Source organism: Tenrec ecaudatus, chromosome X, assembly GCF_050624435.1.
Source record: "Tenrec ecaudatus isolate mTenEca1 chromosome X, mTenEca1.hap1, whole genome shotgun sequence".
In the NCBI taxonomy this organism is placed as follows: domain Eukaryota; kingdom Metazoa; phylum Chordata; class Mammalia; order Afrosoricida; family Tenrecidae; genus Tenrec; species Tenrec ecaudatus.
Genome location: NC_134548.1, coordinates 86,775,840 through 86,797,225, shown reverse-complemented (window position 1 = coordinate 86,797,225; position 21,386 = coordinate 86,775,840). Strand labels below are relative to the sequence as shown.

At 39.2% G+C, this 21,386-nt stretch overlaps 1 pseudogene; it reads left to right on the top strand.

The window, feature by feature from the left end:
• The first annotated feature begins 15,573 nt into the window (after positions 1-15,573).
• LOC142433491 (tubulin alpha-8 chain pseudogene) lies at positions 15,574-16,622 on the top strand (annotated as a pseudogene).
• The last annotated feature ends 4,764 nt before the right edge of the window (positions 16,623-21,386 follow it).

The following is a 21,386-nucleotide window of genomic DNA, read 5'->3' as shown; positions in this document are numbered from 1 at the left end:
AAAAATCAGTAAAATGGACCTCTTCTAAACTAAAATCTTTTGCTTTGAAAGCCTACGCATAGGGGATGAAAAGATAAGTTATAGATTAAGACAATATATTTTCAAACTACATAATCAACAAAGGACCAGTATCTAGGAGATATAAAGAATTCTTAAAACTCAATAGTAAAACAAAATGTAAATAATCTGATTAGAAAGTGGGAAAAATATATGAACAGACATGTCCATAGAGAATATATAGATGGAAACTATACTCATGAAAAGATGTTGAACATCAGTAGCTACTAAGGAAATGCAAAATAAAACCACAAGATACCACACTACACACCTATGACAATAGCTAGAAATAAAAATTAGTGACACAAGATTGGTGAGGATGTGGAGAAATGGATTACTTGTACATTGTTGGTAGAAATGTAATGCTACAGTTACTCGGGAAAACATTTTGGAGGTGTCTTAAAAAACTAAACATACAATTACCATACGATCCACAGTCACACCCTGGGGCATTTAACCTAGAGAAATGAAAACGTATGTTCACAAAAATATCTGTACATGAATATTAATAGAAGCTTTATTTTTATAGTCAAAATTAAAATCAGCCCTGCATAAATATTTCATTAAAAAGGGTATACAAATGTCCATTAAGCCCATGAAAGGTCCTCCAGGTAAATATTACATATTAAGCCATTGTCATCAAGTTGATTCCCACTCATAGCAACCCAATACGACAGAGTAAACTGCCCCACAAGGCTTTCCAAGGATACAGACATTTAGGAAAGCAGTCTACCATATCTTCCTCCTGAGCCTCAACCTGTGGGTTTCCATTGCCAATCTCTTGATTGTGTGCTTAAACACTTCATGACGCTCTACAACAATGGCTCCTTATTAGGTTTTCAGTACCCAAATCGGTGACCCTATGAAAAATTTGATTCACAGCAATCTTATAGGACAGAGTAGAATTGAACCATAGTCTCCAAGGCTATACATCTTTACAGAACCATACCGCCACATATTTTCCCTAGGAGTGACCGGTCATCTGAACTACTACCGATGTTTTGGTTAGCAACTGAGTGCTTAACCACTGTGCCACCCGAGCTCATTTCATTAAACCAAACCAAACTCACTGCCATCAAGTCCTTGCCGCTGCAGACTCATAGCAACCCAGCAGGACAGGGTCGAACCGCCCCTGTGAGTTTCTGAGACTGTTACTCTTCTCAGGAGTAGAAAACTTGCAGAACGGCAGAGCACCGATGGTGTTGATTGATGATCGGGGCCCAATGCGCAACACCTGGCCACCTGGACTCCTTCCTTTATTAAAGTACTCATTCAAATTAAACCAAACCGCTGTCATAAAATTGATTCCAATTGAGAGCAATTCTGCACGGGTTTATAACAATGTAAACTTTACGGGAACAGACAGCTTCCAAGGCTGCCTCTGCTTCTGAGAGTAGGAAGTCCCCATCGTTCCACCAGGGAGTGGGTGGGTGCTTAGAACTGTGGATCTTGCGGAATGTAGCCACATGCGTAACCACTACCACTCAGGACTCCCTAGATCAAGAACTGGCCGAGCTCAGTCCTTTGGAGGCAAAAGGTAGTCAAACATTTGTTTAGTGTGTTCCCAGCCTTCACAAAATATCACGTTATAATTCCTATTCCTCCTAGGCATAACTTCTCCATTTAAAAAAAAATCACACATGCTTCCCACCCTGACCTACACAGATATTCTCTCCCCTAGTCTAGCCTACAAGTTACAAGAAGCCATTAAAATAATTGTCTTAAAGGTCACGTATTCCTTAAAGCCTTTCCTTGTTTCTGAGATAAATTTCAGTTCTCCCTCTTGACCATTATACTCTACATTTCCCTAAACCAATATCTATGTCCTGCACTATATTATTTGAGCATCTGTCTCAACATCCCAATTTCAACAGCAAAGACGGCCCCTAGCAGTCTGGAAAATGCTTTGCATAGACCTTGTATTCATTACATATTTTTGGAATTAAATAAGAATATTTTAAAAGGGTACATAATTTTAATTCTTGTTTTTAGCTTTTCAAGTCCACTAATAATTATACATTTTGTGGAATAAGTAAATTGTATAGGGAACATTGATCAAATCATACTTTTCATATGACATAAAGTATTATTCCACATTTCCCTACTACATCACTAAGCCCCTACTTCTCTGTTTCTTTAATATTTCTTCTACATGGATTCACTCAGATTGAAATGCTAAACGCTCCTTCTAATTCTACCCTGAGCTTTCCTCTCCCTATTCTTGTGCTCTTGAGTCATTTTGTACATGCCCACATACTAATTTCTTTCTCATCTTTCATCTCTAAATCTACCTGTATCCTCAGCGTCATAGTTTTTATTTTCTAATTCACACCCATTCCCTCTACTGGATGTACCGCAGATGGAGACTTCCCCCAGACAAGTTCATTATCCTTGAACTACAAGCTTTTTCCTTAACTTTGTACAAACTCAAGACTGTTTCACTTTCCTTCTTTTATGATCATATCCAACCAAACTCAATTAATCTCATCTCTATAATCGCACATGAATCAATCCAGTCATCCTAATATGATTGTGAGCACCTTTACGCACCTCATCTCCTGTTTATGTGTACAGTAGCCTCCCCTCTGAGTTCTCTGCCTTCCCTTCCCTCGTCCTGCCTTTCTTTTCTCCAGTTTAACCCAGTCTGACATAATCCATCTTTTCGAATTAAAAATCTACAAAGCCTGGAACCCATATGGGGCAAAAATCATTGAGAGATGGAAAACTGAAATATTTTTTCACTAAAATGATGAAAAATTTGAAATAATGCACTCTGTCCAAGATAAAGGCTTTAACACACCGATAAACCAGTCAGTACCATGGAGCTCTGGCTCTAGCAGGCTTCAGTTCAATTACTCTATTCAAAAACACCCAGTGAGTGCATAAGCAAATGTGGTGAAGAAAGCTGGCGGTGCCTGGCTATCAAAAGATATAGTGTCTCTGGGATCTTAAAGGATGAAGATAACAAGCGACCATTTAGCTCAGAAGCAAAAGAACCCACATGGAAGAAGTACACCAACCTGTGTGATCATGAGGTGTTGATGAGATCAGGTGTCAGGCATCTAAGATCCAGAACAAGATAATACTCAATTTGAGTAGGAAGTGGGGGCATGGAGTGGAGACCCAATGCCCATGTGTAGAGAATTGGACATCCCCTCACAAAGAGGTCACAGGGAAGGTATGAGCCAGTCAGTGTGCAATACATCACCGATTAAACACACAACTTTCCTTTAGTTCTTTGGTGCTTCCTTCTCCCCATTATTATGACCTCAATTCTACCTTATAAATCGGATTAGACCAGAGCATGCACACTATTACAGATAAGAGCCCACAACACAGGGAATCCAGGATATATAAAACCGTCAGGATCAACAATGAGAGTAGTGCTACCAGGGGGAAAAGGCAAAGGTTGAGGGACACAGGGAGAATCAATCACAGGAATCAACTCTAACGCACTCCCAGGGGAACCAATAACAGAAAAGTGGGTGAAGGATTACGGAGGACAATGTAAGATATGAAAATAATAATCATAAAATTGTCAAGAATTCGTGAGGGAGGGAGAGTGAGCAGGGAATGGGGGGAAGAAATGGGGAGCTGGTATTAAGGGCTTCAGTGGGAAGAGAATGATCTGAAAATGACGATGGCGGCATATGTGCAAATGTCCTTGACACACTGAATGAAAATATGTATTGTGATAAGAGATGAAAGAGCCCCCAGTGAGAGACCTCAATGAAAGTATTTTGTAAAAAACAACAACAAAAAACACCCAATGTGACCCTAGTGCCTACAGGGTAAAGTCAAAACTTCTTACTATAGCAATGGTTGTCAACTGTTATTTGGGGACAAAATTCAGCCTACTGTCTTTGAGAATATCCTGTCATTGAAAAAACAGACATTTTAAATCATTTATATAATGTCTATGGCTACTTTCATGGAAGGTCCAGAATAAATGGCTTCAACAGACCTTTCTACTCTCTTGTCCCACAACAAACTCTAGGTTATTATTATATCATGTGTCAAAAATCAGGCCCTTCATGTTTCAGACAAAGTGCTACATATGATGGGGCTCAGAATATATGGAATAATATGACTGTTGATTTTACCTGCTGTCAAGTCAGTTCCTACTCATACCAATTCATACCCTATTCTACCATGCTTTATTTAAAATGCATACAACAATATGAAACTATGACTCTAATGCAGAAGCTAGAAATTACGTGGGAATGTGATAGGTGTTTGAGTATTAAAAATAACTCAGAACATTTGAAATGGTGATAAGAGATTCTATTATGACAACAAAGATATGTGTACTATTAAGTGTGCTGAAGCAATTTGGTGGAAAATATACTGAATTTAGAGTCAAAAGAACTAGGTCTAAGACTAAATTTGGACTATGAAAGTCGAGTTCCCCTATAGTTACATAAGCTGAATATTTTTATGAAGATAACTGAAACACTGTAATCTGTGAGCCATTATCATTACAAACATAAGTATCTTCCTCTATGAGCTAATATAATTACAAATCAGATTATTATAACATTTTACACCTTGTAAAGTAACCACACAGCTCATTTGTGTTTACAATAATCCTATGCAGTTTCCCTCACTTTGTAAAAGAGTGAGATGGAGTCAATTAATAAGCATTTGTAGACATAATCCCTTATGCAATGCATTATAAGTTCTAGCTTCTATTCCAGTGGTTATAAACCAATTTTAGTTGGATGTTTCCATTACAGGATTAAGGTGGAATGTACTGAGTTACACCTTACTATCTACAAGGCATGAGATAGTTAAGGTTGATTGTGCCAACCTGGCCAATAAACACATGTGGGATGAATTGAAGGGTGGAAAGATAAATGTCTCAGTGAGCCTTGCCTTTCTAGTTCTCGGGTCTCTTGCTTTCTGATGGTCGGACCAGGGTCCTGCTGCCTTAGCCAGTTCCTGGTTCAGTTGGCAAGGCTCACTTCCTGCAAGACATCTCTGAGGAGAAACCACATGGATCTACCGTGATGCAGACCTGGGTGCAGGAGCAGCCCCGTGGAGAACAGGCCAGTGCTGGGATGCTTACATGTTTTGCTCACTGATTCGAGTTTCCTCCTGCAGTCGGCGTCATAGTGTGTGTTTTGCAGGATGGAGGAGTACTTTGTGGATTGGTGTTGGACATATGGGTTAATTTTGGACTTGTGGGCTTGGGCAGCACTGGATTGGGATGTTTTCTTGATGTGTACTTAACCTTTATATAAAACTCTCTCTTATACATGAGTTTCTGTGAATGTTTCTCTAAAGCACCCAGACTAACACAATATCTCTAATAATTACAATTTCCATACCATGATATCCCCAGATCTACTTTGCTAATCTCTTTTATTACTGTAGATACCCAATTCCTAAATTATCCTTGTCTGGAAACAGTACTCAATCCCTAATTTTTTCAAGTTTCTTCCAAACAGCCTCAGAAACAACTACCAATCCAGAAAGAATCTTGGCTTCCCTACTCTGAATTATTCAGTGGTAATCCCAAACTTTCAAAGGAAACTTCTCTCACTCCTCTGCTCTGGAAACCTTACATGATTCCTCTGGGGTACATTCCTTTTCTACAAGTCAATAAAGCTGATTTTGTCAAATTAGAGGCTTCCACCAGGTGGTCTTTGACTGATTACTAGTGTATAAGGTAAATTATTTTGACTTATCCTACAGATTCAGAAATTTGGTGTTGACGTGAGACTGACAGATAATATGGAGACTAAACCAGAATATCTCCAACCACAAGAGACTTTCACTGTCAACACAGATTAACTCATTGAATTCCATTGTTTATATTACCATATTCTGATCAATCATATTAAGAAATACTATATTTAACCAAGTCCAGGCAAATACAATATCTGCTGGGTTAAAGAGTTTTTTTTTTCCTAATTTGGTACCATGTTCCAGATAAAATTAAAAGTATATAAATGAATTTCTGATTTGCAATGCAAAAGGGTCAATTTTATCTATCAACGAAAAGACATAACCAATAATAATAATGTATTACACTATAGTACTGAACTCATATAATATTGTAGCTTTTAATTTTAAAATTTTAATATGAATTATATGTGCGTGTATAATAGAATGTCTCCAATTATTCTGTAATGATAGTGAAAGACAAAGAAATCTTATTTTCACTAGTTACAATTAGAATTGTTTTACCCACAAATCAAGTTACTCTAACAGAAGTCACGTTTCACTTAGTACACAACAGAACAATGTTTTATAAAGGATGACAGAAACAACCCCCGACACACCTACACATGTTACTTTACTCATAAAGCTTTCACAGGTCAAGATATTTTTAATAATCCCAACTCAACTTTGATAGACTGATCTTATAACGGGGATGACGGACAAAAGAGTACCAAATTTATGTTCAATTATGATTCTAGAAAGTCAGTAAAGTAATTTCCAAACAATAAAGTAGTTTTTGATCTTTTAAAAAATAGTAACGCAAGGCCACCTCAGAATGCAAACCTCAGGAACTTGGGGAATAAGATAGGAAATAAAGCAGGGGAAAATAAAATAATAAAAATTAACCAAAAACTGTACAAAGCTCAGAAAATAACTGCCAATAAATTAACAATCCCCAGGCTGTACACATACAGAGGGCAGCAAAAACTACTCCTCACAGGTCAGATTTCTTGCATCCCACCCATCACCATGTTTGTTCTCATCTCTCTATATAAATTATTTTTCAGGAAACAAGTGATATATAAACAAAGCTGAAATAATCTTGAGTTAATATTTTCTCAATAAAAGTCACATAGCCAAAGCTATAATTTTGGGATTTTTTGCTTTTAATTTAAATCAGATAATAGAATGGAATATATGCAACCTTTACATTGTCTAATATGCAGTAAACAGAATTAATTATCTTGTAAGTGGAGAGGACAATTATCATCCAAGAAATTACTCTGGCAGAAACTTTGGAGTGACTTATGAAATTCAGTCTCTAGATTGAAAATACCCAATATGGTTTTCCTGCCATTTGTCTGTCAGTTAGTTGCAATGTGGTAGCTTGTGTACTGCTGTGATGCTGGAAGATATGTCACTAGTGTTTTCAAATATCAGCAGGGCCATCAATGTGAACAGGTTTCACCAGACCTTCCATAATAAGAAAAGACTATGAAGAAGGACGTATCTTTCCACCTGAGAGGAAGTCGTCACTACACACGTTATGGATAACAGCATTACATAATATTAGTATTGTCAGATACTAATAACGTCATAATTAGCAGCTAAACATAGTCAAAGACAGTGCCAGAAGATGAGGCCCTCAGTCCAGAAGTCAGCTTTACCAAAAGAGTCAACCATAATGAGGTGGATGGAGGAAAGCCTGTAGGAATACAACCTCCTGGACCTTCCTTTGCTGATGAGTCACGACTCAAATGTAGAAGAAATGTCTGCCAACATGCGTTCATGATTGGAACTGGGAATGTGCAGTATATGAATCTGAGAAAGTTGAAAATCACCAAAAAGGAAATGGAATACATAAAGAGTGATGTTCTACACATTAGTGAGCTGAGATGGACTGGTACTGACTATTTTGAATAAGAAAATCATATGGCTTATTATGCTAGAAATGACAGATTCTAAAAGAATGGCATGGCATTCATTGGCAAAATGAATGTATTTTGTAATACAATGCTATCTGTGATAGGTAATAACTACCGGCATGGAAGGAAATCTAGTCAATGCAACTACTATTCAAATTATGCAGCAACCACTAAATCTAGTGATGAAGAGATCGAAGAAGTTTACGAATGTCTGAAATCGATCAAACATGCAGTCAACATGCACTGATTTCATGTTTTATTCCAGTAATTGGTCACTGGTATGAAAATATTTGAAACAAAGATGAAGAAACTGTAGTTGGAGCACATGTACTTGGTGATAGAAATGAAGCTGAAATGGGATGATAAAATTTTATAAGGTCAATGACTTTATTGCACATACCTTTTTACAACAACATGTGGATGTTTTCAGATGGAATACACAGAAATATAATTGACTACATCTGTGGGAAGAAAAATGGAGAAGCTCAATATCAGTAGCTAATACTAAGGCAGGGGCCAAGGATGGAACAGACCATTAATTGTTCCTATGCAAAATCAAGTTGAAGTTTGAGAAAATGAAATTAATGAGAGTCTAAATAAAACCTTGAGTCTATCCAATTTGAATCTCAAGAATTTCAAGAATATATTTGATGCATTAAACATTAATGACAGAAAACCCTTGGAGCTGTGGGATGACATCAAGAACAACATTCGGAGAGAAATCAAAAGGTTACTAAAAATACAGGAAATAAGGAGAAAGTCAAAGTGGATGTCAGAATATGTTCTAAAACTTGCTCTTAATCATAGAGCAGCTAAGGAAAATGGAAGAAATGATGTCAAAGAGCAGAACAGAAACTTTCAAGGGCAGCCCAGGAAGACAAAGCCAACCATTACAATGAAATTCACAAAGCTCTAGAGTTATCAAATAAAAGAAAGAACATGCGCATCATCGTATCTTAAGGTGAAAAAAACTCAAGAAATAACTAAAGCTTCAATTTCCATTATTGAAGACTTTATGCCCAAAATCTTGACTTGATTCAGGAAGCATCTCAAGAACATGGAAAGAATGTAGTTACTGAACCAAAAAGACCTGGTCATCATTCCAGCATTTCAAGAGATGAATGAAAAACCAATGATCCAATGACTCCAGAGAAAGAAGTCCAAGCTGCACTGAAAGCAGTAGCCAAACACAAGGTTCCAGGAAAGGATGGAAAACCAATTGAAATGTTTCCACATGCACATGACTCACTGGAAGTACTTACGGGTCTATGCCAGGGAATTTGGAAGATGCCTACTTGGCCAACTGGCAGGAAGAGATCCATATTGGTGCCCATTCCAAAGAAAGGTGACACAACAGAAAATGTGCAAATTATAGAACAATTACCATTATCACATACAATTGAAAATTGCTGAAGATCTTCCAAGAATAGTTGCAGCAGAAAAATAACCTGGCACTGCCAGAAGATTCTGAAGAGAATGTGTGACAAAGGATCTAACTGCTGATATCAGAAGGATCTTGGCTAAAAGCAAGAAAATACCAGAAATATATTTACTTGTATTTTCCTGACTATGCAAAAGCATTCAACGACATGAACCATAACCAACTATGAATCGTCTTACGCAGAATGAGAGTCTCAAAACACTCTGTTGTGATCATTTGGAATTGGTATGTGGATCAAAAGGCAGTTGAGCAAACAGAGCAAAGGAATATTGCATGATTTAAAATAAATAAAGTCCTGTATCAGAGTTGTATCATCTCACTCTACTTATACAATCTGTATGCTGAGCAAATGACCAGAGAAGCACAGTCTATCTAGGAGAATGCAGCACCAGGATTGGCAGAAGACTTATTAACAATCTCTGATATGCAGATGACATGAACTTGCTTGCGCTTGAAAAATTTGCTGATGAAGAGCAAGGTTTTCAGCCTTCAGTACGGATTACAACTCAATGTTAAGATGACTTAAAGCCTGACAAGTGGACCAATAGGTAACATGATGTTAAACGGAGAAAAGGTTGAAGTTATCAAGGATCTTGCCTTGCTTGGACCCCCAAACAATGCTCATGGAAGCAGGAGTCAAGAGATAAAAAAAGATGCATTGCATCAGGGAAATTGGATGCACTGGACCTCTCTAAATGTTAAAAAGCAAAGATGTTGTTTAGAGGACTGGGATGTACCTGGCCAAAGCCATAGCATTTTCACTTGCTTCATATGCATTTGAAAGGTGGACATTGAATAAGGAAGACAGAAAAATAATCAACACATTTCAATTGTGGGGCTGGAGAATACTGAAAGTGCCATGGTCACTCACAAAAAATAAAAACCCCGAAACACACCAAATCTGTGTTGGAAGAAACAGAGCGAGAATGCTCTTTAGAAGCAAGTATCTGGGAGAGAAGCAGAAATCTATGTACTCTAGACATATTAACAGGGACACAAGTGTCTGGAGTAGGATCTCATGCTTGGCAAAGTAGAGGGGAAGGGGAAAAGGGGAAACCCGAGGTGAGATGGATTGACATAATGGACTCAAATATAGGAACAATGGTGAGGGTGGCACAGTGCGGGCAGGGTTTTGTTCGATTGTCCATAGGGTCACTATGGTTGGGCATTGCCTGACAGTACCTCACAACACTGGGATTTTCTTTGGAAGCTTGATTAGGCGGTTCATTCTAAAAGCTCTAGTACCCAAATTAATATAGACAAATATCATAAAACTTCCACAAATAAATTCATATAAAACCTGACAACTGCAATAAATGGACAAAACAACAGAATTATTCCTTTAGGGAATTTATGTTACTGTGAATGAAATTATGCCTGTATAATTAATCACATGTAGCAAAAGCCATATAGCTTCAATGTTCATGTGAATCTCATCTCATAACGGCAATGTATATTATGACATAAATAACACTACTAAATCTTGCAGGGTATTGATATTCATGGTTATTGAATATAGTAGTGCTAGGATAAAGGATTACCAGTGTTTGCCAGGATAATAGTGATTGAAATATGGTAAGGAAATTTTATTTCCAATTCCAATTATACTTTCTACAAAGTTTACCTAAAGACGAAGAGCTATCCAAAATCTTTATTTTTCTCTCCTCTCCAAACCTTGCTTGATCTGGTTATTCCCCAGAGAACATTTTAGACTGCCTTTTCCTCCAGTTGAATAAATCTGACATTGCATTAGTTTCCTTTTTTGAATATAAAGTGCCATTTCTACGAGGTGTGGAGTTAAATGCATAGCAAGAATACCGAGATCCTTTTTCAATGCACTGGTGGATGAGAAAAGAATGAGGAATGAAACAGAAATTCACAATAGGGCTAAACAAATGCATTTTACATTATATCTTATATAATGTAAGTACAGCATGGATAAAAGTCAGTTCCTGTTGCTTTACATCTTAATCAGTATTCATAGGAGATTTGCAACAGCCGCATAAGGTTCTTCTTCAGGCTTACTTTAGTGCAAGCAATGCAGTCTTGGGAGTGCAGGGTATTAAATGTTGGACTATTAGTGGCAAGTCTACCAGCTACTCCAGGGGCAAAAGATGAGATATTTTGGATTAACATTTTCTCCACTATAGAAGTCAAAGAACTAACATTATTAGTTTTTATTTTAATCGGAAAAAGAATGGCATATGTACAACCTTCTGATCGATTAAAATGCTATAACCAGATTAACTGTTATAAATAGACAGGGTAATGACAGCCTAAGTTACTACAGTGACAAAGACACTGCTCTGGTGGCACAGTCGTTAGGCATTCATCTACTAACCAAAAGGTCAGTAGTTTCAACCCACCAGTTAACTGCCTTGTGGAAAAAGATGCAGGAGTCTGCTTGAATAAAGATTTGCAGCCTTGGAAACGATGCTGTCGTTCCACTCTGTCCCGTATGGTCACTATTTATCAGAATCCATTCAATACCCAGGGGTTTGTCCTTCCATTCTAAAGTCCCTGGGTGTCACAAAGGAGTTATGGTGCAGTAGTGCATTACAAGTTGGGCTGCTAACTGCAGGTCAGAATTTCAAACACACAGCCACTCCAGAGAAATATGAAGGCTTTTGGTTCTGTAAGATATCTAGCCTTGGAGGCAATAAAGGGCAGTTCTACTTTGTCATATAACCACATAAAAAGACAGCAAAGAAAGAAAAGATTACAGTAAATGTCAGAAGAGACTCTGAAACGTGCTCTTAGTTGTAGAGGAGCTAAAGAAAATTGAAGAAATGATGAGACCAGGGAGGTAAATTTCAAAGATCACCTTGAGAAGACAAAGTCAAAACAAAACGTGTAACAAACACGAATAAGAAAAACAAATGGGAAAAATGTTCAGCATATATGAAACTGGAAGAACTGAAGATAAATCCAGTCTTTGAGGTGCCATTTTGAAAGCTTCTACAGGCAAAATACTGACCGAAGCAGGAAGCATCAAGAGGAAATGGAAAGAATGCACAGTCACTGTACAAAAGGAGCTCGTTGGTATTCCAGCATTTCAGGAGGTAACACAAGATCAAGAACCAATGGTGCTGAAAGAAGAACTTCAAGTGACACTGAAAGCATTAGCCATAACCAAGGCTTCAGGAATTGATGGGACACCCATTGAAAAGTTTCAGCAAACTGAAGAAGCGCTGGGAGCACTCACTCGTCCTCTGCCAGGAAATTTGGAAGACAGCTATTTGGCCAACTAGCTGGAAGAGATGCATATTTGTGACCCTTCCAAAAGAAAGTGACCCCACAGAATGCTCAAACTACAGAATAATCCTATTGATATGGCATGCAAGTAAAATGTTGCTTAACATCATCCAACAACAGTTGCTCCAGGACATTGACAGAGAAGTGCCTGAAGGTTGAAATAGATTCAAAAGAGGATGTCAGACAAAATATATTGTTGTAGATGTCAAATGGATCTTGGCTCAGAGAAGAGAATATCAGAAAGATGTTTACTTGTCTTTCATAGAGTATGCGAAGGCATTCCTTTTGTGGATCATAACAATTAGTGGGTAACCTTGAGAAGAATGGGAATTTCAGAACAATTCATTGTGCTAATTTAGGACTTGTATATGACTCGAGACACTTATTCAAACAGAACAGGGAATGCTGCATGGTTCAAAATCAGGAAAGATGTAGGTCAGGGTTGTATCATGTCACCATACTTGTTCTATCTGTATGCCGAGCAAATCATTAGAGAAGCTGTACTGTATGAAGAAGAATTGGAGGAAGGCTTATTAAAAACCTGTGGTATGCAGGTGACACAACCTTGCTTCCTGAAAATGAGGAGGAGTTGAAACACTTTCTGATGAAAATAAAGGACTAAAGCCTTCAGTGTGGACTAACATTCAATGTAAAGAAGACCAACATTCTCACAAATGACCCAACAGATAACATCATGATAAAGGGAGAAGACGTTGATATTGTCAAGGATTTTGTCTTCTTTGGTCCCACAACCAATGCTCATGTAAGCAGCAGTCGGGAGATGAAAGATGTATTGTATTAGGTAAAGCTGCTGCACAAGAACCTTTAGGGTATTGAAGAGTAAGGGGGTTGCTTGGAGGATTAAGGTGCTCCTGACCCAAGCAAGAGCCTTCTTCATTGCATGTGAAAGTTGGACCCTTATTCAGTGTTCTTATTTGGGAAGTCCATAGAAAATAGATGCATTTGAAATGTGGTGCTGGTGAAGAATATTGTAATTACCATTGACTGCTAAAAGGGCAAACTGATCGGTAGTGATAAAAGGTCCAAGTGTTCCTTAGATTCAAGGATGTCAAAACGTTGTCTTACATGTTTTTGGACATAATGTTATGAGAGGTCATTCCCTGGGGAAGGATATCCTGTTTGGTAAAGTGCAAGGACAGCAAAAAGGAGGAGGCCCTCAACAAGAAGGATTGACACCGTGGCTGCATCCATGAGCTCAGGCCTGGGAATGATTGTGAGGACGACACAGACTGTGCAGTTTCGTTCTCTTGTGTATGTGGCCGCTATGTCTCAGAGTCGACTCCATGGCACCAAACAGAAGCATGTAACCAGATGACCATTCACTTCCTCCTAAAGATGTCTAGGGGAAAGAAAATTGAGATTTCTAAAGAATGTACAATTCCACTGTTGAACTCTGCTAAGTTCTATGAGACATGCTTTCATATACCTGGACCGCTATCCACAGGATTGGCAGTTTAAACCCATAATATCTCTGAGGGAGAATGCTGAAACTGCTCCCATACAAATTATAAAGCTTCAGAAAACTTATGTAAGGTCTCTATGAGTGAAAATCCACTAGATGGCAGTAAGTTTTTTCTTTTAAATCTTAAATTACAAAGAAAAGGATTTAATAGTAGAAATGCTTGTCTTCTATGAAGGAGACCTGGCTCTATTCCTATCCAATGCACCTCATGCACAGACACCACCGTTCCGTGGTATACGGCATGTTTCTATAACACTGAATAATTTTCAATACAATTCTTTACAATGGGCTTTCAGAAAGAGAAGTGCTTCAGAAAACAATTTTAATGGGAATTTCCAAGAAATATCTGCCATCCTAATATTGTGTAAGCATCCTGTAATTAAATGAATTACATATTCTCCGATAATTTTGTACCATAAACCAATCATGGAATCCAACATGTAATCCACCAGTTTCTGCTAAATCTAGTTCTTCGACTTTCAGTCCATTAAAGTGTTTTGCTTTGGGTCCCTGCTTCAACTATACTGGAAAGTATGATTCTTCATTGCCCAATGGAATAGCCATCCTTGCTCTGTGAATTTTAATGTCTTCCTAATATGTAATATTGCTGTACTTTCCAATAAATCTTTTTCTTAAGAATACTTTTAAAGAGAGTGTGTGTTCATTTTAGTACATTTACATGGAATAGTCATCAGGATTTCCAAGACATGTGATTGCTGAATGCATCAGTCATCGGATTTAATCATATTAAATCCAACAGTTATTTATGCTCCAGTCAACTCTCTGGCACTCAGAAGTACAAGGCAAGTCCTCTGGAAATACTGAGCTTCCATACTATTGTTTTTGAAGCCGTTGTCAAAGTTCAAATTGACCACTTTTTAGCCTTTAGGCTAACATCAAGTGTAGTACCAAAGTACAAATTCATTGTCAAGACCATTTCCTTTTTTTCATTCCCTTTTCAGCCTGTCTGATCATCACTGTAAAGACAAGCGAGGGTCCACTGTACTCACTGACATCTAGTGGCCTATAATTGTTACAGCTGAACCTTTTGCAATTTTCTAACACTCAAAACTCACCACCATCGGGTTAAGGCCACTCATAGTGACTGTACAGGACAAGGTAGAACTGCCTCTGTGAGTTCCCAAGACTAACTCTTTAAGGGAATAGAAAGCCCCGTCTTTCTCCCGTGGACAGCTAGTTTCAAACCACTGAGATTACGGTAGCAGCCTACCGTGTAACCACTACACCGTCAGAGCTAATTATGTGAAATGCACAGGCTGTGTATTAAGAAACATCTTCCTTGGGAAGATGGGGAATGCTATGTTTGAAGATTAAGCTTGACCTCCCACCAGTGTACCTGTGGCATACATACGTATGCACTAAGGGAACCATGACTTTCTCAGGCAGTCAACTTGACATGCAGTTATTAGTGATTCTTTAGAACCTTAATGGACAGATGGGTGGATAGTTTTAATGTACGGAGGTAATTTTCTGCGCAGTCTCTTAGAATGTGAAGGTCTCTAGTTAAAATCACCTCAGGTCTCACCATAATTTGATTTTGCCCCAACACTGCCATCTAATGGCAGAAACTTTGGCTAAGAGAAAACAAACCATTTTTTCTGAGCAAATTGAATTTTTTTTATTTCATGAGTGCCATCTATGAGCACTACGATTGTCAAAAATTTACAACCTACTACAGCACGGGCGGCCGTATCTGGAGCGGTTGGGGCGGGAAAGCAGTCGTGATGTGGGAATGCATTTCAGTACACGTGTGCGAAGCAGGAGTCCAGGTTGACAGTGGCTGCTGGGAGCTCTTCTATCTGGAACAGGGCATCCAGGCGGATGGCACCAGCAAGGTCAACGATGCTTAGTCTTTCACCACTTTTCTCTGGGAGAGGAGCAATGGCAAAGACGTACCCCGGGTCTTCACGGTAGACTTGGAGCCAAGCATTGTGGATGAGGTTCGGGCGGGAACCTACCGCCAGCTCTTCCATCCAGAGCAGCCGATCACAGGCAAGGAAGATGCAGCTAACAACTATGCCCGGGGCCATTACGCGGAGGGCAACAGAGAGTCGACATGGTTCTGGACGGCAGACGGAAGCTGACAGATACCTGGTCGGGCTTGCAGGTTTTCCTGATCTTCCACAGTTCTGGTGGGGGCATGGGCTCAGGCTTCACTTCTTTGCTGATGGAGCGCCTTTCCCTAGATTACAGCAAGATGCCCAAGCTAGAGATTGCCATCTACCCAGCCCCTCAGGTGTTCACTGCGGTGGTGAAGCCAGACAACCCCATCCTGACGAGCCATACCTCGCTGGCGCATTCCGATTATGTGTTCATGGTGATCAACAAAGCCATCTATGACATCTGCAGCCGGAACCTTGACTTAAGCGCCAGACTTTCACCCATCTCAACAGCCTCATAAGCCAGATCGTGTCCTCCATCACTGCCTCTCTCCTCTTCGACGGGGCCCTCAATGTGGTCCTCACCGAGTTCCACACCAACGTGGTTCCCTACCCCCGCATCCATTTTCCCCTGGTTACCTATGCCCTGATCAACTCTGCCGAGAAAGCCTATCACGAACAGCTCTCTGTGGCCGAGATCCCCAGCTCCTGCTTCCAGCCCAACCGGCAGATGCTGAAGTCTGACCCGAGACATGGGAAGCACATAGACGGCTCTACTAGTGAATGTGGAGCCCAAGGATGTGAATGCCTGTTCTAACAACATTGTCTCTAACTTAACGAAAACTCATAAAAGAATTATCTTCTCTGTGGTCAGGCAGATGAAAATATCATGATCTATCCTCAACAGTTCTTTCTTCTATGGTCAAACCGAATTAGACTGTAATAGCCTATGCCTGAAAGTTCTCAAAATAGCGCATTATCAATCAATCTTTGCAGGGGACCCAAGAGTTCATATGCTTAAAAAATAATTTTAAAAGTATATTTCCAGAATCCATGTACTGTTCTTGTCCTGTGAGTATCCTGCAGTTAATGAAATAGCACGTACTTGCAGCTATGTGTGCTTAACCAATTGTATAATGGTACATATTTGTCCACCAATCCCTGTTAAACCCCCTCTTCTGACTCTCCAGTCTTTGCCTCAATGACTGTCATTCAGCGAATCATGATTTGGGGGCTTGAATTCCTGTTTCACCTGTACTAGAATGCTTCAGTCTCTGAATTTGGTCAACCTCTTAGTCCACACTATCTCTAGATTTTCAATAAATGTCCTCATGTTAAGTTTATAGAATGTGTGTTTTCTCTCTAGGACAAAATCTACTCAGAGGAGCTTTGGAAGAAAGACCTAAGAATCTATTTCTGAAGAATCAACTATGGAAATTACAGGATTAAAGTTAATAGGGGAGAATAGAGTCTTCTAGCATCGTGGCCATGACTCAACTCAGAAGAGTAAGCCTGTTCCAGTGCTCCTTGGGTTGTGACTTGGGTATGTCAGTCTGAAAGTAGAACAAATAACATTTTGATATTTCTAAGGGAAATTTTGTAAAAATTATTTAGAATATCAGCATTGGGGAAAATTTATGGAATTACTACTGTGATGAATAATACTAGTTCTTACAAAATAATTTTTAATAGATCCAAACAACTCTTTTTTAAAAATTACTCCTGATCTTGGAGCATCAGGTTAAAGTCTGGTCCTTCTTTCCCTGTGGCGAGCGCAGGGAACCAATAGAGAGGTTTGAGGGCCAGACCCAATATCAACTATGTCGACAGCCCCTCCTGCCCCCAGAAGAATGTACTTCAGAGGACAGCACTGAAACTACAGCTTAGGGAGAGTGCATGTCTGATCAGAGCACACAGGAGCAAATGAAGGTGGAGGAAGAGAAAGTGGAGCACAGCCTGGCCCACCAAGCCTTGAGGATGCTATCCCTGCTCACAGCAGCCATTGTACATTAGGACCACATGGCCAGCCCCACTATGAGACACAACCTCTCTCACTGACCTATAGTCCTGGGGGAAAACACTGGACACACAGTGTGGGAATGTGCCTGATCTGACCCCATCACACCGATGCAAAAAACAAAGAGTGTGCAACAGAACAGCAAGGGGAACAGATCAACGAAATCCAGAGGGAATACCAAGAATAAACTTTGGGGCCAGAGTGTGGCAACCCACCAGATTCAAGAGGAAAACACTCCTAAAGCCAACAAACAGACCTTGAATGATTTACAGGCATTTCTTTTTGTTTGTTTGTTTGTTTTTTACATTTTATTGGGGGCTCATACAACTCTTATCACAATTGATACATATACATTCATCAATTGTATAAAGCACATCTGTACATTCTTTGCCTTAATCATATTCAAAGCATTTGCTCTCCACTTAAGCCCTTTGCATCAGGTCCTCTTTTTTTCCAGCTGCCTCCCCGCTGCCCCCTCCCTCATGAGCTCTTGATAATTTATAAATTGTTATTTTGTCATATTTTGCCCTATCCGGAGTCTCCCTTCCCCTCCTTCTCTGCCATCCTTCTCCCATGGTGAAGGTCACATGTGGATCCTTGTAATCATTTCCCCCTTTCCAACCCACTCACCCTCTACTCTCCCAGTATCGCCCCTCATACCCCTGGTCCTGAAGGTATCATCCACCCTGGATTCCCTGTGCCTCCAGCTCCCATATGCACCAGTGAACAACCTCTGCCCTATCCAGTCCTGCAAGGTAGAATTCAGATCATGGTAGTTGGAGGGAGGAAGCATCCAGGATCTTGGGGAAAGCTGTGTTCTTCATCGGTACTACATCGTAACCTGACTGACCCATCTCCTCTCCTAAACCCCTCTGTGAGGGGATCTCCAGTGGCTGACAAATGGGCTTTGGGTCTCTCCACTCTGCACTTCCCCCTTCATTCACTATGGTATATATATGGTATATATATGCAATATATATATTGCATTTCTTTTCTGTGTCATTGGTTTTTATTGTTGTTGTTGTAGTTTTCTTTTGTCGTTTTGTTTTGCTCTGACTTTTTTGTTCATACTATTATCTCTCCAGGTATATCTAGATAAGAGAGGCAGGATAAACAATCTGGAGGAGAAAAGAAGGGGACTGACAGCCCCAAGGCGTCATGGGAGAGAGGGAGGTGGGGGAAAGGAGGTGGGTGTTAAAAACCCAGGGACAAGGGAATAACAAGTGATCCAAAATCAATGGTAAGGAGGGTGCAGGAGGCCTGGTAGGGCTTGATCAAGGACATGGTACCCGAGAGGCTTCACTGAGATGCAAATGAAGGCTGAACATTATAGTCGGACACAAGGAAAGTAACAGAAAATAGAGGAAGGAACCAAGGGGCAAAGGGCATTTAGAGAGGTCTAAATACAGGCATGTGCATATGTAAGTATATTTACATATGACAATGGGGAAATAGGTCTATGTGCATATATTTATAAGTTTAGTATTAAGGTAGTAGATGGACAGTGGGCCTCTATTCAAGTACTCCCTCAATGCAAGAACACTTTTTTCCATTAAACTGGCATTCCCTGATGCTCACCTTCTCAACACGATTGCTGAAGTCAAAGCAGGTAAATAAGAAAATGCGGTGAAGAAAGCTGATGGTGCCCAGGTATCAAAATATATAGCATCTGGGGTATTAAAGGTGTGAAAATAAATAAGTGTCCATCTAATTGAGAAACAACAAATTCCACATGGAAGAAACACACCAGTCTGTGTGATCATAATGTGTCGATGGGATCAGGTATCAGGCAGCAAAGGACAAAAAAAATCCTATTACTTAGAATAAGGAGGAGTTCAGAGTGGAGACACTAAGTCCATCCATAGGCAACAAAACATCCCCTTACAGAAGGATCACAGAGCCGGTCAGGGTGCAGTGTGGCACCGATGAAATATACAATTTTCTCTAGTACTTTAAAGCTTCCCCCCCACCACTATCATGATCCCAATTCTACCTTACAAATTCGGCTAGACCAGAGGATGTACACTGGTACAGATAGGAACTAGAAACATGGAAACCAGGACAGATGAACCCCCCCCCCTGGACCATTAATGAGAGCAGTGATACCAGGAGGGAAAGGGGAAGGTGGGCAGAAAGGGTGAACCAATCACAAGGAACTACATTTAACATCCCCTCCCTAGGGGATGGACAACAGAAAAGTGGGTTAAGGGAGATGTCGGACAATGTAAGGTATGAACAAAAAATAATTTATAAATTATCAGGGGTTTGTGAGGCACGGGGGCCAGGCAGGGAAGGGGAAAATATGAGGAGCTGATACTAAGGGCTCAAGTAGAAAGCAAAGGTATTGAGAATGATGATAGCAACAAATGTACAAATGTGCTTGACACAATGGATGTATGTAGAGATTGTGATAAGAGTTGTATGAGCCCCAATAAAATGGTTTTTAAAACAAGAAAAATTACTCCTGAAATGACAAAGTAACCAAGCAAAAAAGTTGTTGTTCAATTTCAAATTCTAGTAGAACTACCCCAAATTTTTCCAAACAGACCCTAATTTTCAAAAGATCACAAAATAATAATTCTTAATGAAGACGGTGCATGATCTAAGCAGTTCTACAAATATTAACTATGCATGCCGCAATACTTCCCTGAGTTTAGATTTAGTTTGATATTTCAAATTTAGTAGAATTTTCTTAGCTAAATTTGGTCACATGTAACACACCTTTGTTACTTAACAGTTAGTGAAATGACAAGAGTGGACCCTAGAGATCTAATAAGGAAGCATTTTCACTCTTCCTTAGGGGACTCACTGTAGATAAACTTGAGTACACAGATATTTTAAGTGTTAAAATACTGTGGTGAGTGGAATCTGCAAATTAAATCCCAAATAACATCTTAATGATACTTCATCTTCATTTCATTAAATTAATAACTAGCATAGTTGATTAATTGCCCACAGAGTAGTAGAGAATTGCGTACACTGTTATCTTTAAAGTAAGTTACTAACCTCAAAATAAGAAAAGCAAAAGGCAGTTTCTTAATATAGATAGCATTCAAAGTTATATGAGTCATTAGTCAACACATTGCCAAATTATGCACACATTTAGAAAATTGCTTATCTGTGTATCGTTCCAGAAATATGCTGCCATTACAATATGCACGTGTAGCTGGTGAATTTTAAATAACTTAAAATTAAATGCAATTCAAAATTGAGTTCCTCCTTAAAATAGACACATGTGGTTAATAGCTGTTTCACAAATTGAAAGTTGAACATCTCTATCACCACAGAAAGGTCTATTGGAAAACACTGTTTTACGTAAATACCAATTGAAATGAGCCCCAAGATATTACTGTGTAATTCTCAATATTCCGGACACATTAAAAAGTAATGCGGACATAGCCACTTACAATAAAAGTTCTACACAAGAAGAAATTGAAGGAAACATCCATAAGCTGATATTTAGTGTTTATGGAGGTATTGAAAAATGAAAGACTGCCTACTTTACACAGTATTAAGATTTAATATGAGAAAAAATGCCAGTATCACAGCTTCTACTCATCGTTATGCTAGAAGTACTGCTAGTTCATTAATAGAGAAAAAAAGAAATATAAAGCTAACCAGATTGGAAAGGAAAGTAAAT